The sequence below is a fragment of the Cupressus sempervirens genome, chromosome 3 (assembly GCF_028749045.1).
Source record: "Cupressus sempervirens isolate cs-2001-9-10 chromosome 3, ASM2874904v1, whole genome shotgun sequence".
Taxonomy (NCBI): Eukaryota; Viridiplantae; Streptophyta; class Pinopsida; order Cupressales; family Cupressaceae; genus Cupressus; species Cupressus sempervirens.
Genome location: NC_143120.1, coordinates 363,620,313 through 363,646,318, shown reverse-complemented (window position 1 = coordinate 363,646,318; position 26,006 = coordinate 363,620,313). Strand labels below are relative to the sequence as shown.

Genomic DNA, 26,006 nt, shown 5'->3' with positions numbered 1-26,006 from the left:
TCCTTTTTTCCACACCAAAATAAGGTTTGCTTGAGATTTGCACATGATTTCCTAAAATTGGTGCCTATTCTAGGACCTTGGAGAAATCCTAAGGGTTTTTCGATCTTGAGGTGATAGACACACTACATCCCTACCTAGGCCAGGTAGGCAACTTGGGACCTATTTCAGGTCCCCTTTTTGACCCTTGTGTCGAGGTTGATTTGAGGTATTAATGTTCTTGCCTAATCGACTGATGGGAGAAGCTTTACTCTGCATCCTTTTTAAGCACCTCATTTGCTCCATTTTTCATCCATCACACATGGACATAATCTTCAAGCACTCAAGCATTAAGCACTTAAGCATTCTTCAAACACTCAAGCATTAAGCATTCTTCATGGACACAATCTTGACACACTCAAGCATTAAGCATTAAGAATTCTTCAAGCATTTAATGCATTCAAGCAAGTTATCCATTGAAGATCAAGGATTCAAGCATTCTAGCAATTGAAGGTTATTTTGCAACGTCTTTCATAGAATTTTCAACATTCAAGACCTCCCTTCATACATTCAAGATTCTTTCTTGCATCTTCTACATTCATCTCTCCAAGAACCACATCCATTCTTAAGGTGAATTCCAAGCACATTCATTCACAAAGGTTTTGATTTTCTTTCTATGGTTTCTAACGTTGAGTCAATGCTATTGCATCAACATATTTGATTACATTCTAAATTCAAGAGCATATTCGTAGATTTAGATTGCTTCATGTCAGATCTATTCCTGCTACTTGCTAGTATTCTCAATTTCAATTTTAATTTCAAGGTTAATTCCTAAATTGGGGTTTGACCAAGGTAAACCCCCCATCAACAAAACAAATGTAATTTCTCTTGCAAGTTACAAATCTTGGAAAGCACAATAGAGCACATATTTGGATACCCTTTTCGCAGAACTTTAGAGATCCAAAATCTATTTTGCAATTGACCCCCAAAGGTCAAAGATGCAATGTGTCCCAACCCCTGACAAGTGGGCCCAAACCCAAGTTGATGCCTCCCCAATAGATTGACTCTGACCTAGAGCCAAATGATTTCTGGGTTTTACATATCTCATAGTTTTAGGTCTACAATTTGAGTTTTAGTAGTTTTCAACAACATCTAACTACCGATTTCAGATTTGTATTTTCTAAGGTGAGTTTTCTCTTCTTCTCTAGTTCCATACATATTTCCATTTCTCTACATTTAGATTTTACATTACATATCTACTTTTATAATACCCTCTCTTTGTGGAGGTGAGGGAGAAGTAAGTCAAAGCGATTCTTCCTTTTGCATTAGGTTACAAATTGACACTTTATCTTGTGTTAATCATGCTTACATTAGGAGGTGAATGTTTTCACCCTTGACCTTGCATTGTGTAGTGGATTCCTTTTCCCCCTATACAATTACATATAGACAAACAAAAATGCAAAACAATAATTACATGTAACAATAAGACAAGAAAAAGAGAAAGAATTTGGGAAAATAAACAAGATATATCATGGAAACAAAAGAATGACATTTAAATACTTGTAACTGTTGTGTATTCTTCTTCCTCTTTGATGGTTTTTGTCTTCTTAAATGTTTGAATGAGATGAATTTATGTCTCTTTGTATGTGTGAAACTTCTGTTTTGGCATGACATCTTTAATGACTATCCTCCTTTTGATTGGAATTCTAAGTGTCCATTGAATTTATTGAGTTAATTTGATCTTTTTTCCATTTACTTTTGATTTGATTGCCCTTCAATGGAAAATGGGAACCTTATAGTTTTTTGGTGGTGGATGGGAGATGAAGTGACTAGTAGGTGAATGCTCCAACTATAAACACTGGACAATAATGTGCACTAATGTGCGATTTTGATCATGTCCTTATAGATGTGTGGTCTTACTAATTATAAATTGCAATAGTAGTTGCCTTGTTATTTTGGGTCTATTGACTTCCACATGGCAACATAGTCTTGTAATGTTGATTTATGACTAGGATGACAAGTCATAGATGACTCATGATGTTTTGGTTGATTTTGTTTTATATAGACAATATTCTTTTATAAAAATATGACCTAATACAAGACACGATTGACTGATTGATGGACACAATTGAATGATTGATTAAGTCAAACTTCTTTACCCTACTATACATAGAAAACATAACATCATATGCAAAATTTATGCCAAGTCAAACTACATAACATTATATACAAAATTTATGCCCAAATCAAACTTCATAGAAAACATAACATTATATATACAAGATTTATGCCCTAAGTATCCTCTAAATCCCTAAAACACCGAGTATTATCGACTCCTCTCGCCTAGCAACCCATGCATTTTCAGTTTTATCCATGCACACTCTATAACTAAATTTGAATAGAGAAAACTGAAATAGGCAAATAATTTGGAGGCCCGGGAGTGACATAATGGGGTTTGAAGTGGCCTAATTGATCTGATCGATAGGAAATCAGAATGGCGAACGAAGAGAAGGTAGAAGGGGAAAGGGAGGCAGAGGCGGAAGAGGCGGAGGGAGAGGGGGGAGGAGGAGGAGAGGGGGAGGGCGAGGGAGAGGGTGAGGCAGAGGAGCAGCAGAAGCGATCAGAAATCTACACATACGAGTCGCAATGGCATGTGTACGGGATGAACTGGAGCGTGCGCAAGGACAAGAAATACCGGCTGGGAATTTCGAGCCTGGTAGAGCTCTACTCGAACAAGGTGGAAATCGTTCAGCTGGATGACGAGACGGGCGAGATCAAGGGCGACCCGAAGCTGTCATTCGAACACCCGTACCCCCCGACCAAGCTCATCTTCATCCCGGACAAGGACTGCCTCCACCCGGACCTTGTTGCCACTTCCGCCGACTATCTCCGCATATGGGAGATTGGGGAAGACCAAGTCTCCCTCAAGTGCTGTCTCAACAACAACAAGAACAGTGATTTCTGCGGCCCGCTCACCTCTTTCGACTGGAACGAGGCAGAACCCAAGCGCATCGGGACATCCAGCATCGACACGACCTGCACCATCTGGGACATCGACAAGGGCGTGGTGGACACGCAGCTCATCGCGCACGACAAGGAAGTCTACGACATTGCCTGGGGCGGCGCGGGCGTCTTCGCCTCAGTGAGCGCCGATGGGTCTGTCCGCGTGTTCGACCTGCGCGATAAGGAGCACTCCACCATCATCTACGAGAGCTCCGGCACCCAGCCCCTTGTGCGGCTCGGGTGGAACAAGCAGGACCCTCGCTACATGGCTACCATCATCATGGATTCTCCCAAAGTCGTTGTCTTGGACATCAGGTACCCAACTCTGCCCGTGGCTGAGCTGCAGAGGCACCACGCCAGCGTCAATGCCATTGCCTGGGCTCCCCATAGCTCCTGCCACATCTGTACTGCCGGTGACGACTCTCAGGCGCTCATCTGGGACCTCTCCTCCATGAACCCCTCCCACACTCACCAGCCCCCTCTCGATGGGGGCCTTGATCCCATCCTCGCCTACACCGCCGGCGCTGAGATTGAGCAGCTCCAGTGGTCCTCTACCCATCCCGACTGGGTTGCCATTGCCTTTTCCAACAAGCTCCAGATTTTAAGGGTTTGAATATCTTCAGCTGCTGGTTAAGGCGCGCAATCGATGCAATGTTCTCATTAGGCAATCACATTGACTTTTAAATTGTACCGCTCCTTCCGAATCTCCCTTGAACTGTGGACATTTCAGTGCTCAGCTTACTTTCGTTGACTTTCTTTTATACCGTTCTTTCCAATTCTCTATTGAATTGTGGACATTTCAGTGCTCAGCATCCTTCTGAAATCATTTATTTCTTCCAGCGCAGAAGGAATACAATTGTACAAATTGATCCTACAAAATGGACCTTATTTTACATGTCATTATAGTGCTTAATTACCGGAGGGTTTAACAGTTGCAGTTAAGTTATTCTTGCACATTGTTTCAAATTTGCCATTCATTCATAGTATCTTTAAATGGCTGCTCCTGGAAAGTAACCTTGTCAATTTCTCTATTTGTGAACAGAAGAACTTTGGCAATAACAGGTGGGTTGCTTTACTGCTACTTGACTGCCGACTTATTAGGGTAATGCCCCATTTCATTTTATTAATGTAAATGCACCCATCGGGCAAATCCATGTCAGACTGCTTTTGAGGGTTGGATTTCACTTCTAACCAAGCCTATGTCAGCTGTGTCACCCATTTCGTGTTCTTAAGCGATATCGTGAGTATTTCTTCTGGTTTATCGTTGAAATTGTGAAGCTAATGGAAAATAAACCTATTGGGACCAACGTAGAGAGCGATCAGTTAGCAGTAAACTTGAGACCCGACTAAAAGCTTTAATGATGCGGGTCAAATATATTGGAATTAGATCTGTTCATCTGCATCTGTGCCAGTTATTGAAGATTTTTTCCAACTACATTAACAATTAGGTTTTCTTTATCTAATGTATTACGTGCAATTTTTGAATTTACTTGAAGAGAAAGTTATTAATGCTGAATATTCAGTTTACAAGCATTTTAATGTTGATTGTTGAATCTTTTGTTGTTAATCAACAAATTGGGTGTGGAACGAAAACCTTATGAAATTCTTTCCACTGCATCTCTCTTTTTGAGGATTACCCTAAAAGTGGGTTCCAACTTCTAACATAAGCTGCAGATCTTTCGTATTTTTTGAGTCCATGACATTTGTTTTATCTCAAACTGAAAAAGAATCGTACGATTTTGGCCCTATGAACATTGTCCTCTTTCTAAGCAAAGCGGCATTTCAAGTTTACCAATCCTTCCCATAGAGGGGAACAACCATCAGCCATTTAAGTTTACAACAAAAACTAAAAGTATCCTTCAAATAAAATCTGAAGCCGTACATTCTTGTTGATCAAGGGAAGTGCAAAGCTATGACATTTTGTCAATCACTTGAGTTTATTGTGTTGTTTACAAGAAGTCACAATTCTACAAAGACTGACCTCAATCATTTGGAATTGTGTCAAGGGATTACATTGTGATCGTCTTTTTTATGGTGATATGATTCTTAGCTTTGCCTCATGGGTGGTATTTTTCTTCTCTCGTGCTATTTTGTTTGATTATACAGGATCTCAAATATAATTATCTTCTATATCCTGCAGTATGAGGATATCTGGAATGCCGAAAGAATCACATTCAGTTGTTCTATTTAATTCTTGATATAATTAATTGTTGAGGCTGTATTTTGTGATTGTAACTTTCTAGAAATTAAACTATAGCAGATTAAGAAGGCCGTATTTCAATAGAAAAATCTTAGGCAGTTTATCATGGTCTCTGTATTACAAATGTTTCCATCGTGTCTTATCTGTAAACCTTAAGTTGCCAGTTTGGATTTGGGTTTGAAATCTGTTCAAATTATTTTATTTGGGGGTGGGTTCAAATTTGTTCTGGGTTTGTCCATACAAAAAATATGTGTATGTATATATATTATAAATATGCAGCAATGCTAAAAGTAAAACAACACAGCAAAATACACCACTAAATATGTATTTTTGATAGGTAACAGGCTGAATCCTTGATTAGTTATTATTTATTTATTATTTGTTCAAATTAATTATTATTATGTGTTAAGCTTGAGTAGACTCAAACCGAAGACTCTCAAATTACAGGCTCACAATTTACCATTATGTTATAGACTCTTGCCTACCATTTATATTAATATTTCAGTCCAAATGACATATAAAATGTCCTTTTGGCCTATTTAGTGGTCTATTTTAGGGTTGGAGGGTCAAATAGACTAAATTAGTCAAAAAAAAGTAATCTTTTGCCCAAAGTCAGCCTAGGTTCTGCCGCTGGGTTTCAAATTCGCTTGAAATTCTGCCCAGGTTCTGCTGACAGACTTTGCAGGAATTCGTCCACCTGCAACAGAATTCGCCGGGAATTTGACAATACTTTACCTTTGCTGCAAATGCAACCCAACTTTGGGCCTGCTAGAGGCAAATGTGGTGACTTTGTTGTAAGAACAGCAGTAGCATTAGATATCACAGAATTTGATTTGATGGGTTTGCAGTAGGGGTATGGACATGGTGCAGGGGCTTCTTAGCATGGATCTTCATGCCTTATATAAGTGTAAAGGCATGACATTTGAGCTTCAGGACTACGGTTGATTTTGCTGGGTGAATATACATTAATTGACTTGAAAAAACCAATCACAAAATGATTATTTCAAGCTCAGCGTGTGAGATTGGATCTCTTGACTGGAAAGGGGAGACACCCTTCCTTAACCAGGAATATATACACTAAATCAACATTAGGGTGTTACATGCATCATTGCCTCTTTTTCCAAGAGAGATGTTATTTCACTTGTGGCAAGTCTCAAATCAAACTTGCAACTTCTATGATTCCAGTACAGAGTCAACCGGAGCAATAATTACTGAGTCATTAATGACGAAGTTCACACAGAAGCTCAAAGACTAGGATTACCTCACACAAATAAGTAACTAGGATGTAATATTGTAGCTCAAATACTTACATATACATTGTAGCCTATAGCACATAAACTTAAGAAAATGTAGCAGTTCAAAGACTTTATGCTTTTTCTAGTTTACAAAACTAACACTATCTTTTAAAATGAATGTTGCAGTTCAAAGTCTACAACAATCAGATTGAATTTTATTTTTTTAAACAAAGAAATAATGCCTCAGAGCTTCAAATCCGATAAGGTTATACAACTAAATGACCTAAGAACACTGTAATTGTATAAATTATTCCTATACACAGATTGAAAGCAAAACTTCTCCTTTTATTGATTTGAATTGAGTTTGCACAATATAAACACAATTTTACAATGCTCACCAATTTGTCTGAGTTTGTGCATATAAGATCCCTAGTTGCAGTGAGTACTGTCATATTTATAAAGGAGAGGATGTGAGCAAAAGGGGGAGAGGTACAACCAACTTTGACTTATTCAACTGTACAATCCTACATGAGTTGTATTGTTGTTACATGTACTTACAGTTTTTCATTTTACATACAATTTGTCAAATAAATTATTTATTGCATGACTGAAAATTAAAAAAGTTTGGGAGACACATTCTTGTTGCCAACAATTTTTGACCTTATCAAACCCTTGCCGCTCCTCAAACAGGCACTACGCTCCCCAAAACACCAGTAAACAAACAAATTTAGTTGCTCCTTTGTAGTCATCCCAAAAGGTTCTCAGAACTTGACAGTGTACAGCTGTAGATGTTCACCAATTTAAATCTTCAATGCTGATATCTTCCTTTAATTGGCCTCCAACTTGATTAAGACTTGCAGTCTTAGAATTCACACTGTACTAGTGTTAACCAAAGCCGGAGTTTTTCCATCGAAACACACTTATCTAATTAGCAAGAGCCACCGAAACTAGGGTGCTCATGGGTTTGAATCCTCAAGCCAAGTAGCAGCAGCGATAAGACAAAGCTTTAGCACATAATGAGCTCCAAAAGGGCTCAAGAGAGCTTTCTAATAGCTCCCAAAGAGATAAATTAATCTCAGCTCTTGATTTTCCATCTTTTAGTCCGATGCTCCATATTGAAACCCTAAAAGTGTGCCAATAAACTTGCTGAGAATAAGCCAAAGACTCCAATATTTACCCAATGATGCTGTAGTCCTCTTCCTTTAGGTTAATCCAAAGAAAGGACAGCCAATGTACTGCTAATTCTCATGATTCTAAATTGGAGATACTACAGCCCTCCCCATCCAATGAACAGGGATGCATAAGAATCCCTTTTCCTTCACATGTTGCATCCTCAATAGATTCATCTCCCATATTTTGTAAATGAGTAGTCATATGCTTACCAAGATTCTGATACCATGGAGCCTCCGAGAGGTGGTAGATTGATTTTTGTATTGTACTAGAACAAGCATTTTCAATCTTATGTCAAGCCGTAAGGCATTTTCATCTCCTTTATCAAGTTCTGCAACTCTTTTCTTCCATAATTCCTTGTTGGCAATAAGGTTCTTGCTCATTGCACCAAGGAATTCATTGTTCTTGGTGCATTTGTCAAGCTTGGTTTTCAATTTTTGTACTCTAATATTTGCAGTTTTCTTTTTAGCTTCATAAATGCATGTAACCCTTTGTTTCTTGGCCTTAGCAAGTAACGAATCGTGATACTGAAGTTGATTCTCTAATTGACTTGTCAAAAGCTTATTATACTCATCAGCTATCACCTCTATTTTGATCTCATTGCATGTTGCTTTTGACTGGTTGATATCTTTAATTTATTTGACTCTACAACCACGCGCATCTTTGCTTCCTCAAGATGTAACTGCGTCATTGTTAGTGCAATCTCAACTTCTCTTAGCTTATTATATTGTTCCTGTTCCATAAGAGACATTTCAGACACATTAGAAATTGAATGAATCCACTTAGGAAGAGGCACTATTGCTGCTTGTGGTGCTCCCTGGCTGTCATGTAAATTGCCTATTCAAAACAATCTACTGATTAAGATGAGCACTCAACATGCTGGATGGCATGCCATTTTCATTTATTGCACTCTTTAAATCAGAATTATTCTTTTCAATAATCGCACCTGCGCAAGCCATTGAATCATTTGCAACTGAAGGGATATTTCCCATGGGAAAGTATTTATATTTTGCAGAATCAAACATTGGTTTTCAAGTTTTTGACTAAGTTCTTCAATTTCTATTATACAGTACATTCTTGGCAATTTACTGTTATAATTTTCTTTGTGATGGTCATCTGTATCATTTGAAGTAATCTGCACACCAGAGTTTGTAATTCTCAGTTTGTGAAACTGCTGAACTCCACCTGACGTTCCATTTCCCTTTACTGCCAGAAATTTGTTCAAAAAGCCACTTACAATCTGTTATCTCTCTAAATTTTTCTCGTGTTTACCAAGGTACCTGCATATTCTACTAGCGTGTTCTTAGCAGATCTTTCTATAGCTAAACCAGGCTTCTGGCCATATGAACTAATGTACTCTTTTCTGAGGTGCAAGATTTCAATTTATTCCCATAATGTGCTTGCTTGATCTTGTGTCTTATAAGTGCTTGTGAATGCTGCTTTGAAGTCCCATACAAGATGATTACACTGAGTACCCAAATCAATAGTCTTGTGTGTCCTTTCTCCCTTGCCATTGGACCGCTTATAAGGTGAAGTTGCAGGAAAAACAGTTGAAGGTGCTCCGAAAGAGAAACTGTCTGGTTCTCTATAAGTAAAAGAGTGAGATTCATCCTTCTTCTCAAGTAAAGGAAGGTATTGAAGCTTATACCCTAGATAGAAAACAATTCTCAAGTGAGATTGTCCTAGACAGAGTCTTTCAGATTTTGAGGACTCAGTTCAGCAGCATTATCAAGTAGCTTAGTTGATATTGAGATTACTTGTCTTTCAGCTCCTGCAAATGTATTGTGGCTTCCATACAAGGACTCACCAGACCATCATGATCACAAATACAGTTATCAGATTTTCTAATGAACTTCCAGGCATACCAGTTTCTTGAAAAAGTGGTTATTCATATGCAGGAGCAACTTTACAGCTTGTATTTGAAAATTTGAAAATTGAAACCGCTGTTGTGAAGGGTGATTGATAGCATAGTTCCGAGAATCATGGCGATTCACGCGATTCAATTCAAGCCAAACGATTTTTTGTGAATTGATAAATTGAATCAGCGATAAAGGGTTTATAAAATAAGCTACTCACTAAATTTCAAGGGTTTTTAAAATTTGCCGATTCGTGGCCGATTCGATTCCAATTCATGGCTGATTCATGATTCGATTTGGCCTTGCCGATTCTGATCTGATTCTGATTCTTGTTACTTTGATTGATAGTGATTGGATACAATTTGATCAATATTGACGCTCTTCAATATCTTACTGATATTATTGCCATTATGAACAATAATAACCACTTTGTCTATCAATTCTGAAACTTCTTAACTGCCACTTGCGCAACTAATAATGTCTGATTTTTCCTAGCGCACATCTTGAAGCACATTTTTTAATGCATATCCAATCGATGTTGTACCGCACTTGACTAACTCCACTTCACACTAATTTTGATTTGACAACTATACCTGCAGTTAGATGCCCAGATCAATCTCTACATTTGCAACACTATCATCTAGAAATGCATCGATCAAAAGTTCAAATTTGGAATGTGTTTTCTCACTATTACCGTCTGATGAAAGAACAAACCTGAGACTTGCAAAGTTGCCACATTAACTTCTTTACCGCAACTACCGAACAATGCATATGCGCTTCAATGGTAAAATGCAACTTCTTTCTTCTGTCGTACCTGCATGTATGGTGATTTTTAGGCATGAATTCATCAGTTATTTTTCTTCGGGTAGCACTTCTGTAACTGGCTGCAGATAATCACTAAGCTCCAACTATATGTAAGTTTGCCTTAAATTTGAAATCTTTACCTGGATCCCAGATTTTGTGATTATAAAACCTTGATATTTGCATTCCATTCTTAGCAGTCACTGTTAATTGATTTTTCCAATCTTCCTCATGAATGTCAGATTCTTGCAAAGATGATCAATTGGTATTATACTATTAATATGAAAACCAAAACAAGATATTTCTTTGTATCTTCCAATTTTGTGATCTTAGGAGCCATTAGTTTCAGACTTGACTGGATTGATCTGAACTTGTACCCAAGGTTGCTGCTATGGAATTTTCATCATTTTTGCCTGCAAATAATTTAATAAAATCATTTTGGAACTTGGTTATGCAGACCTTTCAAAATAAGGTATTTTCTTTTACCTTTGGCTCTTCTTCAACTCCACATGATACTGATTTACCTTCATACTTTCTCATCGCAATTGCTTCCTTTACATGGTCCTTGTTAGCAACCTTTGCCTTAATTTTCCTCAGATACCGATTCGTGCCAGTAGGGCCTGGCTTTCGCATCCGATGCAGACGGATGTGGGAAGCCTCCTGATGCGCTGCGGGTGCTACCCGGAAGCCACCCGTAGGCATCCGGATGCGGTTGGACTCAGCTTCCAACCGCATCCGGATGCTTGTGGGTGGCTTCCGGGCAGCACCCGCAGTCAGATGCTTGCTCAGCTTCCACCCGCATCCGGATGCCTGCGGGTGGCTTCTGAGCAGCACCCGCAGGGAATCCGGGAGCATCCGGACGCATCCACGAGAGTTAGGCGGGAAAACAATAAAATATAGTATATTTTAACTTAAACTTTCATAACAAATTGTGACTAAAAGTATTTTTTAAAGTGTTTTTTCACAATAAAACCCTAAAACAACTCTAGAAGACAACATAGAAGCATTCACAAGAGTCATTTTAGAATTTTGTTTGCACTGACAGCCACTCCTTCGATGTGAAGCTAAGTTCAGCATTTTCGAAGAGGATCGATCGAAGAGGGAGAGATAGCTTTCTCAAAGAAGCTTAAACCATTCAAGGTAAGTGATCAATTCTTTTCTTGAGTATTTAGATGATTTTTTTTGAGTTTTTAATTTTTTTTCAAGTTCTTGAAGTTTTTTAAAAGTTTTTTTTTCAAATTTTTTTCTTTGAAAGATATGTAGAAGCAACTTTGGGTATCTATTTTAGTAATTTTTCTCACTTCTTTCCACTTGTATGCATGATCATTGATGTTCATAGATGTTAGGAACTAATTAAAATTTATTTATTTTCTTATAAAAGAGGCCCATTGGACACCGCATTTAAAATGGGGGCAAGAGACTGTGCTGAAGAAGCTATTGCACATTGCCTCTATGCGAATGGGGTTTTTTTCAACTTGGTGAGATCACCATATTGGAAGGAAATGGTGGCAGCAATCAAAGAATCACCAGTTGACTACACAAGCTCGGGCTATGTTAGTGTGGCACGTGGTGCATCTAGCATAAGTGGAACCATGCTTGGTTCAAATGATCTTTCAGCAGTTGGAGATGACAATGAGAATGTGGATTTTCTTGCGAATCCCAATGATTCAAAGTCAGACTTTGATTGATTGAATCTTCAGACTTCAATCATTTACTATGTTTTTAAATTTTATTTTGTTGGAATCGTGAACATGACCTATTTGAACTTATTGTTTAAGAGTCAAGAGTAAACGCTAATGTTGGAGAAGCACATATTGATATTGATATATGAATATCATATGAATTTTGAAATATCTTGAATTTTTTTTAAAGGTTCCAGTTAACTGTTAAGTATCATAGATTCATAGTCATATTATGATTTATCAAATGATTTGTTTTTGTGTATTTCTTGCATTTCTTTGCATATGTTAATATATATATATATATATATATATATATACACACACGTTTCCTCTTGCATCCGCATCCTTAAAAAAAAAAAAATCTCCGCATCCCATATCCGCTTCGGAATCCACATCCGAATCGGTAACTTAGTAATTTTCTGTAGGTGTTCTCTTGCATGAGTGGCTATTGACTTAGCTTTCTTGGCCTTCCTTAGCCATTCATCACACATGTTAAGGCTCCTTACTACATCTTCCTTGTTTGTTTATAACGAGATTAATGTTTTTCCTACCTAGGGTCCCCATTTGTTGCTTGTGTAATGAAGATGGTTCATTATACTACCACAGATGCAAAATGAGGGTCAACTAATATTGGTTTTTGCTCGATGATCTGCTCCAAATTATTATTTTCCTTAAACGACGAGTATTCATCTTTCTTTTAAACTTATAAATAGGATGTCAAAAACTCAGGATGCTCTGACAAATTTCTTAGATTCTTTTGATATCCTCAAGAAGTTTTCAACAACTCTATCACGAGTTCCTGATTTGTATTCATCTTTGAAATTAGACCTACAATTTGCTGAAACTAATACGAAGTAGTGTTGATACTTATCAGAAGCAATCTGAAAATGATTGTTTTCCTGTTAACCCCTCAGGCTGGTAGGATGCACAACTTTGATGCCACTGTAATATACCTAAATGGGATACTAAAAAAGAAACAGTAAAATGTGCAAAACTAGCGCACAAACTGATAACAAAAAAATTCTTTGCAACCAAGTCATAAATTTGGAAATGAACTGCATCAGATTATTCTCATTATATCTCAGCTTTGAGAATAGGTTTAGGTTTAGGAAATTAGGACCATAAACAGAAATTTCTGAGTGTTATTGTAAAGGTTCCACATGTACACGTACCCAGGCCCCTGGTACATGTACTGGGTACTAGTACACGTATTCTGTACGAGATACTTGCCTGGGTACGCACCCTGCAGCCTGAAATCCCACACCAGCTTACAAATTTTTCCCCCCTAGCAAAACAAAAAAAAAACTGCCATGTAGATTAAGATGTTCGATTTCTGTTTCAGTTTTTCATTTGAATACCACCTTGTTGTTTATCAAGGTTAACTCAATATGTAATCAGTTTGAACTTCAATACAATATTGAGTAACAATAAACTATTAAACTGTTTTTGATTTTCACTCTTCAAGTTAGAAGTTTATCATTTCAAATATGTCGTTATATGATTTATGATCTTGTTCATATTTAAAGGTTGCCTTTGTTATGCATCTAAAGTTTAAACATTGTTATGACTCGAATTTTCAGATTTCTTGTTTTGAAAGCTATGCCACAATTCATGACTCATATTTTTAGATTTTCTATAAAATATCAAAATTATATTAATAAACATTTAGGCACACCCATGTACCTCGTCCCTTATTTTGAAAAATAGACATACCCGCACCCTTACCCATACCCAAAGTACCCATACTCGTGCAACCTTGGTTATTATGATCAGACATAATTGCAACATAACCCAGAATTTTCAGAAAAGCATATTTTTTATTTTCCACTGGTTTTTCTAAGTTGTAGACAGGAAAATGCATGGATTTCGGCACAAGAATACCTCATGTTAATTTCTGAACTTTATCAAACCCTAGCTGTCTTTCAAACACGCACTAGGCTCCCAAGAATATCCGTAAACAGACATATTTAGTTGCTCATGTGCATACGTCCCAAAAGGTGCTCAGAAATGGGTTGACAATGGACGGTGTTTACTTAAAATAACTTAAGTTCACTTAAGCTGCTTAAAAAGTTGTGCAACTAATTTAAATGTAAAATTGAGAACCAGCTAAAGACTGCAATTTCTACCCAACGAAGCTCGGCAACGGCTACCCAGGCAGGGGGATCGATTGTTTGGGTATCCTCGCCCCCCATCCTCATGCCTAGCTCATGCCTCATGCCATCGTTCAGCCATCGCTCATGACATCCCGCGGCCGACATCCCGCGGCCGTACTCTGCAACAGACTGACAAACGAAAGTATAGACGCGTGGAGGAAGGAAGGTGGTGAGTTTAGGTAGCAATTTATGCTGAGATGGGATCGCCAACACCAACCAAAATTTACACGCCAACTTGATATCAATGTCACTAAAGTCCACACCAACTTCATTAAAAAGAAGACGCGGGAAGCCTGCTCTTTTCGTCTGTGCGTTTCTTGTTCTTTATACCCATCTCTGTTCTGGTTTGGAGCATTTTGTGTGCTGCATATTGTTTGAAGCATATAGTGTTCTGCTGAAGCTTCTCAACCCTCTAAAAATCTTACTGTTGCTACGCAGGTAAAAGGTATGTGCGCAACATGTTTTGTTTTGATTTTGCCATGTCCATATAATTTTGCTTCAAACATGCATTTCAGCCATTGTTGAATTCAAACATGCATATTGTATATTGTCTTTTGGTCACAGTAACTGCGGATAGTAGACTGTCTTTACTGTCTTTAGATTTATTTTTAGGTATAGAATATCACCAAATTTTCTATTTTAAAAAATTTAAAGTGATTTCCATGTTAATATTATGAATATCTTCCCCCACGCACTCGGTAATGAGTCATCAAGGGTTAATTCTAGTTAAAGATTTGGATCAATGGGGAAAACAAGAAGTGGGATGAATCAACATCAATTTTTATGAGACATCAAAACAATTATGTGTGACATTATTTATAGTTGAACTAGTGACTAGGTTGAAGCTGTAGCATTTACTTTCGGAAGGGGACTCTCACATAATCAGTGCCTTATAAAAATTTAACTTTAACTTTGATTCAAACATGTGTAACTTTAAATAGAAACGATGAAAGATATAACATTGAATACAATGCACAAGCAAACACTATATTTACATGGAAAACCCAATGAGGAAAAATAATTATTGATAATTAACTCACAATGATAAATTTTTTGCAAGAGGCTTATTACCAAACTTACTTCCAAGATACATTATATTAGGAAAATGTATAGAGGGTTTATGTCAAATCAGGTTTGACCAAACCCATTTCAGCCAAAATTCCCTATTTATCATCCCATGTGGCAGCCAAATCAACAAATTTTGTAGAATTGTAGAAATTTAGACTTCTAAAACCAAGTTCATAAAAAACCAAGTTTCTAAAAAACTAAAAATATCCTTTTATAGAGCTTGAATTTGGGATAATGCTCATATAAATTTTATAGAGTTTTGACTACATATAATATATTTTAATTACGAGATATTAAAAGTGGTTAGTTTAACATAAAGAAGATTCTCATTCAAAAAAAGGAAAAGAAAACTAGATGATATCAAAAAAATTAAAAACTATACACTACTCTAGAGGAGAGATTCCTCTTTGATAATGTATAATCTTTTCTTTGATTGACATAGATTTGATAGGGGACATATGGTAGGAGGTGAAAATTTGACTTTGAGTAGTTATACTAGACAAAATATACATCATAGACCAATCTCTCTTTTTTTGTACAAGCTATATATGTCATCTAAAACATATTTTAAAATCAGATAAAAAAGCCTTTATTAACATATAGTTTTATGGTGGGAATTATACCCCCTCATTTGCAATATCTTTCAACAACTAAAAAATGGACATTAAAATTAAACTAATGTATCAAATTTTAAACTTAAAAAATTAAATTAAATTAAATAGGGATAAACTTCATCTATTTCTACTCATTTTATCAATTTACATTATCTTTTAATTTTGAACACAAATACCACTTTTAAGCCATGTTGAAGTTTAACAGATTTGGTGTTGTTAGCCTTTTTCCTTCATAAAAGGGTGGCATGAGTTCGCACTTTTACCTACCATAATATCAAAGACCATAACCAAGAACATGACATAAAAAAGAGAAAAACCCCTATGAGTTAGATAGTCATAAATAATCTTATAATCCAACTTCACACATGATGCAAGACCAAAGAGCTCAATTATTTCTATTTGAATCAAGTAGAGATGTTCCTTGAACATCTAACACAATTCCCAAGATCGTGTGTCATATTTACTAAATGATCTAGGATATAACATCTATTCTTGCATAAAATTCTTCAAAATTGGACAAGAAGGAAAGCGTAGTCATGAAACATATAATAGAAGACATTATTGTGGTACACATATCTACTATAAAACTTTAATTGACACAAATTACATAGATATTTTGAATATTCCCTCCAAGGAACAACACTACAAACTTTAATGAGGAGAAATTCAGAGAGAATTTATTGGACCATTCCTAATAGGCAATATAATTGCCAACAAATCACACTCTTCATGTCATTTGTGGAAACACTAGGAACCTAAAAATATAGAATTTCCATATTCTTGAAGAACATATAATCTACATGCCAAACTAAAAGGATATATAATCAAACATGGAAGAGTGCAAAATATTCTTCTAGGTAGTTTCTAGAGTGCTTCTTTGAAAACACACACTTCGATATTCTATAATGATTAAAAAAATACCTCAATTGTTCATCAACAACATTATGTTATTCATGCTAGTGTAATATTTCTAATCCCCTTCTTAACAATATCATTCTTCTAACCCTCATCTAAATTGTGACTCTAATCATTAACACATGCATATCATTCTTACTTTAACACTTTTGTTTAGCCAACAATAATATTACACAAACACCACAACATAGAGAAAATCAATACAAGTTTATACCACCTATAGTACCTCAATACCAGAGTAAAAATACATATAGTACACCAATTTGCATTTTAACAACCATATCGTTTCTTTTATGTAGAATAACTAGAACTATTATAAATAGACCAACCATGATGAAAACAAATATTTTTAAAAACTATATATGTAAAGGTTTTTGGTACACAAATATATGATTAAGGAAGGGTACTCTCCCTCTTACCGCAAATACACACAACAAAATAGAGAAATAGCAACAAATTGCAAGAACATGAATCTTGTTTAGAACTATTATCTCTAATACAATGGAATTACAACATTAAAAAATGTGACATGAAAAACCACATGGAAACTTTGCTTACAATATTCTACAAGCTAGAGCTACTATATCATGGACCCCCAGAACTGACCTAGACAATCCTACATGCCTTATTTTTATCAACAATTTTTAATCACCCAAGAAGGCTCTAGAAATCTTAACCCTAAAATTTGAGGTTGATCATCCCTAAGATATTATTATTCATATTTTTCTAGATTAGAGCAAGCTCCAACAAATTTCATAACTCCAAAGAAAATTTGAAGGAATTTCATTTTCTTGTATTTAAGGTAGCACAATTTTAGAGACCATAACACATCACCAATTGTCTCAATAGGATATTATAACCCCATTTTAGAAATGACACAAACTCCACTATAATGCTCAACTTGTGAAAGATGTAGTCATTTGATGTTTTACCCCTTTTTAGAGCCTTTAAATCCTTAAAAGTTGACTTCAAAATTTATGTATCCTACTACTAATGCACAAAAAAAAAATCTTCAAAACCAAACTTGATCTTGCAATGAAACTTTAATGGTAGACTGATGTATCTAAATGGAATCTCTAAGTAATATATAGGTGTTATCATAAACATAGCATCATGACTCATAGTTTAACCTTCCGATAAATAGGTATTATCATTTATTCATTTATCCTACTCATTTATTTACTAAACATATCTTACTCATTTATTCACATAAATAGGTGTTATCATAAACATAGCATCATGACTCATAGTTTAACCTTCCGATAGAATAACAAAATTTAATTCATACTATAACTCATCTTTTACTCAATCAATATTTGGTAACATGCTAAAAATACTACATCAAATAGCTGACATCAATGAAATCCAAATAATTGATTTACCTATTATCAAATCAGTATGAATGCATCATAAACTCATCATGTAACACCACTTCAACAATCTCTTAATCAATTGTGCCAATAATCTCATCATTAATCAGTTATGCCAAAAAAAGGGATTCCATAATATTGGAGATCTTTGGGATTGCCATACTATGTATTTGCTATCATGATAGTCTATTAATATTAATCTATAAGTACAATTAACATAGAGTCTTTTTTCATATTTAATCAATCTTTAGTATTGTTGTAAATGAGTATGAAACTGTGCATCCCTATTTAGTGTACCTTCTACAAGGATTGAATGATTGAATGAAATACTTTAATAATGTTTAGGAGGCCAAAGCAGTCTATATGACTCCCTAGAAAAAGAAAACACCCCAAAATGGGGTGATAGAACGTCTGACCCTTTGTAGCTTCTTTAAATCTCCTTTTCGACAATGAATTTTGATCGCTAAGTCTAATGTCATGTCTAGGTATATGTTTCCTTAAAATGACCGCCTACGTTATCTACTTCTAAAATCTCCTTATAGTTGGAGCGATTGGAGCGAATATTGTTCTATATTGGGATCTCCTTGATAGAATGTCACTTTGTCTCTACAAATCCCATGTTGTAAAATAAATATATTCTCTCCTCTCATTCTTCCTTGGTATCGTCCATCTACTTGTTTCATGTAATTAAAAAATGTTTTAGTAAAGCCCTAAAAGTGCAACTTCTTGGTGAGTGTCATTGTGATTATTAAAAATAGATTACATTATATCTCCGAATGTGGAAAAAAAATGGCATGTCTAACTCTATCAAAAATGATATGAACACATAACCCCAAGGGTTTCTTTCCAATTAATTTTATGTTCAAAGATAGTTGGTAAATCATTATAATCTAAAACCATTTTGTCTCCTCCAATTGATCATGGTTATCATCATAATAGTTTCTACATTTTCCTTTAATAAAGGTATATTTACAACTATTTGCTAGTTTGCCCTTTAAGTCAAATTGCAAGTTTGATGACAAATATAGGTAAGCTATCTGCTCAAATATAGATATCAAAAGTGAATTTAATTGCTTAGAAGATTTTATATTGTAACTTCCCTCAAACATATGATAGTCCAACCACTTTATTGTCCATTCTATCAAAGGGCTGAAAACATGCTAAACATATGTATAAGCTTGTCAAGAAGCAATGGTTTTTAATTGATTACTTGGAATAATTTATATGGAAAATTGCATATAGTTTATTTTCCCTCTAATCTAGGAATACCTCTTGGCTTTGTTATATTATTGCATATCTTGTGTTTGCTTGTTGCTTTGTTCATTGCGAGTGAGTGTTCAAGCATAAACGAAAGGTACAACAGAGAAAAATGCGTTGCAAGGATTACTAGGTATTTTGTTGGATCTCTATAACACTTGGATTTGGAACTAAAACGAACATCTCATGTGTTTGGCTTGAGTGCTTTTACATGCTTTCATAGATTCACACTTCATTTGGTACTCTAAAATTGGATCTAGATTTGCTTTCACGCATATATGTTTCACATAGTAATTAGGCCCTATGAACACTATTTGGGAGATCTTGAGAGACTAAGCTTCATTCTCTTGCTTTACATGCGAAGCTCCTCTTGACGACAGATCTCCTTGTAGGTAGGGAAGGATATTTGTTATTGTCTCACTATTCTGCTTGGGTTTGTCCTCAACATCCACTAGTACTTTCTCTTTTGAGACTGGTGGTGTTTGTTGTTGGATTTTCCAAAAAGTTGGTGAGGTGATTTCAAATTAGTGTGTCAAAGAATCTTGTTTTCTATGTTTGGGTAAGGTGAAGAGGCTAGAGGAGTATGCTCTGTTCTCTTTTGGGCATATCAGAAACTTGGAACCCTTAAATCCAAACCAAGTCCTCATGTGGTACAACTTTGTGAGTCTTCTTTGATTAGAGAGGGTTAAACCGTAGTGGACATTCCCTTTATTGGGTCAACCATGTGGATGGTACCTCAAGCGATAATAGCCATTTTTGACGTGGTAGTAGCAACCGCTATATAAATGTCCTTGTGGGGGAAATCCCCACAGGTGTAATCTTTTGTTGGGTTGTCAGATCTCCTCAGTATCTCCGATTGATTAAATTTTTGGAATATGTCAAAACCCTGGTAGGCCAGGATTGGATTTCACCCACTCTAGATTGCAAAAGCTGCAGAGTTGACCATTACTAAGAACCTTAGTGCTGCCAATTTTTTTTTTTTGGGACTATGTGCGTGATTGAAAAATATTTTGAGAACATACACAGTAGTGGTTCTAGGGATTAGATTCATACTATGACACTATTTTTGTTCATGTGCAAGGTTGCTTTGTCCCTTGCCCATTGCTTGTAAATGTTTGCTTGAAATCCCTAATTGTTGTTCTATGTGCCTGATTATTATTTATAAATATGAAATTGATCTTAGTTGGTTAAGTGGACTCATCTTGTACCTTTTGTATTATAATAACAACAGTTGAATATGCATGCTTGAGAAGTGGGCTCATCTTGTACCTTTTGTATTATAATAACAACTCCTAATAGGGTTGAGGCTTCTAATAAGGCCTAGTTCCCTAACAATAACAGATAAACTATATAGTTGTAATAGATTCCTAATAGGTCAATATCTTTCACGAGATACTTTTGATTATGAGATACTAAATGGACTTAATCGTGGAAAAACTCCATAACCTCACAATGTGAAAATGACGTAGACCTTGATCCGATGAAGGCTAAGTGGGCTTAATCATAAAAGAAACTCCATAAGGAAAAACTCCATAACTTCACTATAGTAGAAAGCTAAATGGACTTAATCATGGAAAAACTACATGACCTAGACCTAGACCTTGATAATTAAATGGACTTAATCATGAAGAAACTCCATAAGTTTACTATATGAAAATGACCATAGTGAAATGACCTAGACCTTGATGCAATGAACACTAAGTGGGGTTAACACTAAATGGGTTGAAATTAAGTGGATTGAATCGTAAAGAAACTCCATAACTTAAACTAAGCATGCTTTAATCATAGAAGAAACTCCATAATTTCACCTTGTGAACATATAGCCTAGATGTTATGCTATGAGTTATGATCTAGTGTCAATAAGACTAGAGTTCCATAAATTTTTCTCCTAAATTAGATTAATAAATGATGGATAATATGATAGTTTTATCTATTGATTTAATTGTTCATGTTCAACTAGAAAACAATTTCTTTACCTTCATGAGATGAACACTAAGTGGGCTAAACACTAAATGGGCTAAAATTAAGTGGATTGAATCATGAAATAAACTCCATAAGGAAAAGCTCCATAACTTCACTATAGTGGCAAACTAAATGGACTTAATGGTGGGAAAATTCCATAATTTCACTATGTGAAAATGATTGACAAAATGATGGGAAAACTCCATAACTTAACTAAATGACTGACAAAATCATAGAAAACTACATAACTTCATTAGACCTTGATAACTAAATAGACTTAATTGTGGAAATCTCCATGGACTTAATGATGGGAAAACTCCATAACTTCACTACGTGAAAATGACAAAATCATGAAAAACTACATAACTTCATTATGTGCAAATGACCTCAAATGACCTAGACATTGATAATGAAACATACTTAATCATGGAAAATTTCATAACTTCACTATTTGAAAATGAACACTAAGGACCTTAAACACTATGGACCTTGATAACTAAATGAATTAAAGCTTGATAACTAAATGTACTTATCCACGGATACAGTGAAATGGACTTAAGTCATGGAAAACTTCATAACTTCTCTATGTGAAAATGACCTAGACCTTGATACAATGAACACTATGGACCTTGATAACAAAATGACTCAGATCTTGATTGCTAGGAAGGCAGGACAATTACATCCCATGTTAGTTGTACTCAAGTTCATTCAAAATTATTTTAAGCTTAAATTAATGTACATACATAACACAAAGCCTAGTATTAAAAAGTAAATTAGGTGATCATCTTTAATGACACAATAAATGAATTAGTTAGTAATAAATAATGATGAATTAGAATATATGACTAGTGGACTAATCATATTAGATTTTAATAACTATAGATTTATAAGTGACAACATGATTTCCTAGTAAAGGTTTTGAAATTATAGAAATTTATTTTCTATATAAGAGGAATTCGCTTATTAAGGCAATATGAATCATGTGTCCTAGGCTTGTAGTAACATGCATCTCATTACTAGATCACAAGATTGGAAAACTATAGAATAAAATATATAATATCAACTTCTAATATAATTTTGAGAAATCTTTCATTGATGGTATAGTGAAATTATTTCATATCGAGGATATAATTGTATTTATTGTGATTTCAATATACTAATTTTTTTATCGAGGATATATGTAATAATTCATATTAGTTTTTTTTAACATGTTTCAACAAGTTAAGGATCACTAACCATATTAATATTTCTCAGAATGGATACAAAGTTTAAATGGCAATCACTCATCAAACTACCTATGCAAGATGTCCCCAATGAAGGAAATGATTTTTCAAGCGCACAACTAGAGTGGACACCTATTGGACATCATAATGCATTTATGGATTTATGTGCTGCTATCCCTCTTGAGAGACTGTCTCACTTTGTCAAGGGAGAAGGTCTACTGGATGGTATAGAAACAACGTTCATACGAAAAGAACATAATGTGATGAACTTGACAAACCCTAATAACCAAGCTACCAAGATGTATTCAAGGTTTGTTTAGATTTAGTATAATAATTAAGCATGCAATATTTTAATTTTTTAAACTTTATTGATTATAAATTGGTATAAATATATTTGTACATGTATATACAGATATCAATGTGCATTTGGACCTGATGATAATAGAAGAAAACCCTAAACAAATATGCAAAGGTTACCAAGGTTTGCAAAGAAAAGGGGTTGTAAAACACACTTTTGTGTTAGAGTTATGTATGGAAGACCAGATATTGCCATCATTACTTATAATGAGTTTAGTCATCAAGATGCTAATGGTGAATTTTTTCATGGAAAGGATGACCCTTCTGGTGATCCAAGGAGTATGGTTGCACCGAGATTGTCAAATGAATATAAATCTTATATTGAGTCATTGTTATTGATGGGTGTGGGGGTTTCCACAATATGTGAGCAACATTATTTGGATCCTAGTCTTACGAAGTTAATGAATAAGAGGGACACATTTCTACTAAGAAAAGATGTAATGAATGCATGCAATAGGGTGCGTTCCCTTCGATCACAAAAAAATGAAAATGATGCCAAAAGTGTAAGTTTATGGCATGCAGAGGAGAAAGACAACTTCTTCTACTATAAAACACCCAATAGTAGAGAAAACATTCCATTTATCATAGGTATTCAAACACCATGGATGCGAGAGATGATGGTGAGATATTCACATAACTCTATTATAGCAATGGATTCCACTTTTTCAACAAACAAATATTCTGTGAGTTTACCAATGTCAACTATATTAATATATTTTAGTTTAGTTCATCTAAAATTTATCTAAAATCTTAATTTATTGATTTCTTCATGTGCAATATGAGTTATATTCATTACTTGTATTTGATGAACAAGAGGCCGGCGTACCTATTGCATGGGCCATATCTTCAAGAAATAAAATTGATGATATACATGGGTGGCTAGCAGAAGTTAACAAAAGAGGCAAGCAATGTAAAGATGATTGGAAAGTCAATGCATTCATGACCAATGATGCTAGTGCCGAGATTGAAGCAATTAGGTTTGATTATCCTCCAATTATATTTGATATATAGGTTTTCAAACTATACATTTCATTATTTAAACATATAATTTTAGTTTAATAACTGATTGTGTTTGAATGCTACTTATTAATGCTTATAATGTAACTTGTAGATCATCCTTCAATTGTCGAGTACTTTTATATATCTGGCACGTACATAGGGCATGGTTGAAGAATGTCTACAAGTGAGTCATTTCTACTTAAAATAAATGTAAAGTTATATTTGTTAACATCATAGCTTGATATTATCTTTTTTATTATAGGTTTGTAAGCAATAAGGATGTTGCAACAAATATGTTCACTAGACTAGGTGAGATAATGTATGCCATAAGTGATGATGGAGATGTCACTACTCATCTAATAAAAGAATTTATGGATGAATTCAAAGAACAAAAAGAGTTTATTGATTACTTTAGAAAGGCTTGGTGCCATGATGAGAGACGCATTGGTAAGATCATATACATTATTCATTACATTATATTTTTATTTTTATTGCTTGGTTCTTTTATTATATATATGCTAAAACATTATCATATTTTTGTCATAGAAATGTGGGCAAAAAACTTTAGAGGTTTCTCCCATGCAAATCAAGATACTAATGCTTCCATAGAGTCATACCACATGCACATCAAGAGTCACCACTTGACCGACTATTCTAGAAAATGCACAAGGAGAATGGATTGGTTCATTCATGTTCTTCTTCATAGGGTAGAGCCATACTATAAAAATAAGAGATACTTGCAGTTATTTGGGTTTCTAACCAACTTCAAAAAGGAAAGATACTACCTAACTTCTTTAGAGAGATCAAAGAGAATAGCAGATACAGATTGCTACCTATATGACCTTCCTGATACATTTAAAGTTAGAAGTCAAATGATTTCAACCAAATGGTATCTTGTAAGAAATTTTGAACCAAATTTGCAAGTGTGTGATTGTGAGTGGGCAAAAAGAGGTAACACATGCAAACATGTGCTGAAGATTTTAGATCTACTAAAGAGAACCAATATAAACCAGCAAGGTCAAGTGGTTGGTAAGTATCATTTGAGAGTTAATTTTAATTATTTATATTATATAATTGATTATTATATTGTTAAGACCTACTTAAACTGATCTTAAATACAGGATGTTACTGCATTGGTTGAGGATTACGACAAAGTTGGAGGCAATTTTGGTCATAAAAACTATAACATTGGTAATAAGAATGTGTGTTTACAAGTAAATATTAAATTATTTTATGGATCAAAAAGTTAAGTGATTTTTTTCCAATTGCAGATGGTTCTACACCTTCAGAAGATCAAGATGTGCTTGGAGTCAACATTGGTGAAGATGAGAGAACTAGTAAGTTTTAATACCATTTTTTTTCTTAAGAAATATATAGTATTTTAAAATAGTATTTTGACTTTACAATTTTATTTTTTTTACTACAGATTGTGTGAGATCATTTGATACTTCTCATGATGAACTTCAAAATTGCATTGATTATGTAAATTCATTTATCCAAAATTTGTCAACTAGAGAAGAATATGAAAAAAAAATATTCATTCAACATGTTGGGAGATTTAGAAATGAGATACATGCATCTCTTGCTTCAAGTTCCAATTTTGAATCAATTCCTAGTTCAGAGAACATGCCAAGAAACCATGGTTTAGTCCAAGAAAAATGTGTAAGCGTCGATTTATTCATAAAAAGAAAAAACCTATGACTCAAAACTTAAGTAAAAGAGTTGATGATCATGAAAATTTTCAATTCCCCTCTATACGCTCTAAAAAAAGGGAAAAAAAGCCATTAATCGTTCAGGCATAGCAATACAAGGAGAAAGAGTTATTCTGTCACAACAAGGTGAGTACATTTATTTAAAAGTACTTTATTACTTTCAACATATAGCTCAATACTTGTTATTTTTATTTCATATGTTGAACATGTGTCAATATAGGTTTGGTTGATCAAGGAGAATCTCCACGACGTCGATTGCCTTTCTTTATTGATTTGAACCAAACAATAACAGATGACACACAAGTACTAGATGGTAATTTACTCACTATTAACTATTTTTATTAAAATTGATTACTTAGTTCACATTTCTAATTGCATTTAATGCTTTATCAAATAACCAAGATGTAGTTTGTGGAGATCAACCATCAATGCCAAAGGTTATTCATCCTCAAA

The 26,006-nt window shown here is 34.9% G+C and overlaps 1 long non-coding RNA gene and 1 pseudogene across 5 annotated transcripts; both read left to right on the top strand.

The window, feature by feature from the left end:
- Positions 1-2,277: 2,277 nt before the first annotated feature.
- LOC149566499 (WD repeat-containing protein LWD1 pseudogene) lies at positions 2,278-3,879 on the top strand (annotated as a pseudogene). The gene is made up of 2 exons (XR_016362205.1): positions 2,278-3,666; positions 3,820-3,879. The product of XR_016362205.1 is annotated as a WD repeat-containing protein LWD1 pseudogene (transcript).
- A 124-nt stretch (positions 3,880-4,003) lies between these two features.
- Positions 4,004-12,092, top strand: LOC149566498 (uncharacterized). 4 transcript variants are annotated; one of them, XR_016362208.1, is made up of 3 exons: positions 4,004-4,081; positions 11,287-11,381; positions 11,623-12,092. It is a non-coding gene; the product is annotated as an uncharacterized LOC149566498 (long non-coding RNA). The 4 variants fall into 4 exon arrangements; XR_016362209.1 differs by having other exon boundaries at positions 4,014-4,081; positions 11,306-11,381; XR_016362207.1 differs by having other exon boundaries at positions 4,014-4,219; positions 11,306-11,381.
- Positions 12,093-26,006: the final 13,914 nt, after the last annotated feature.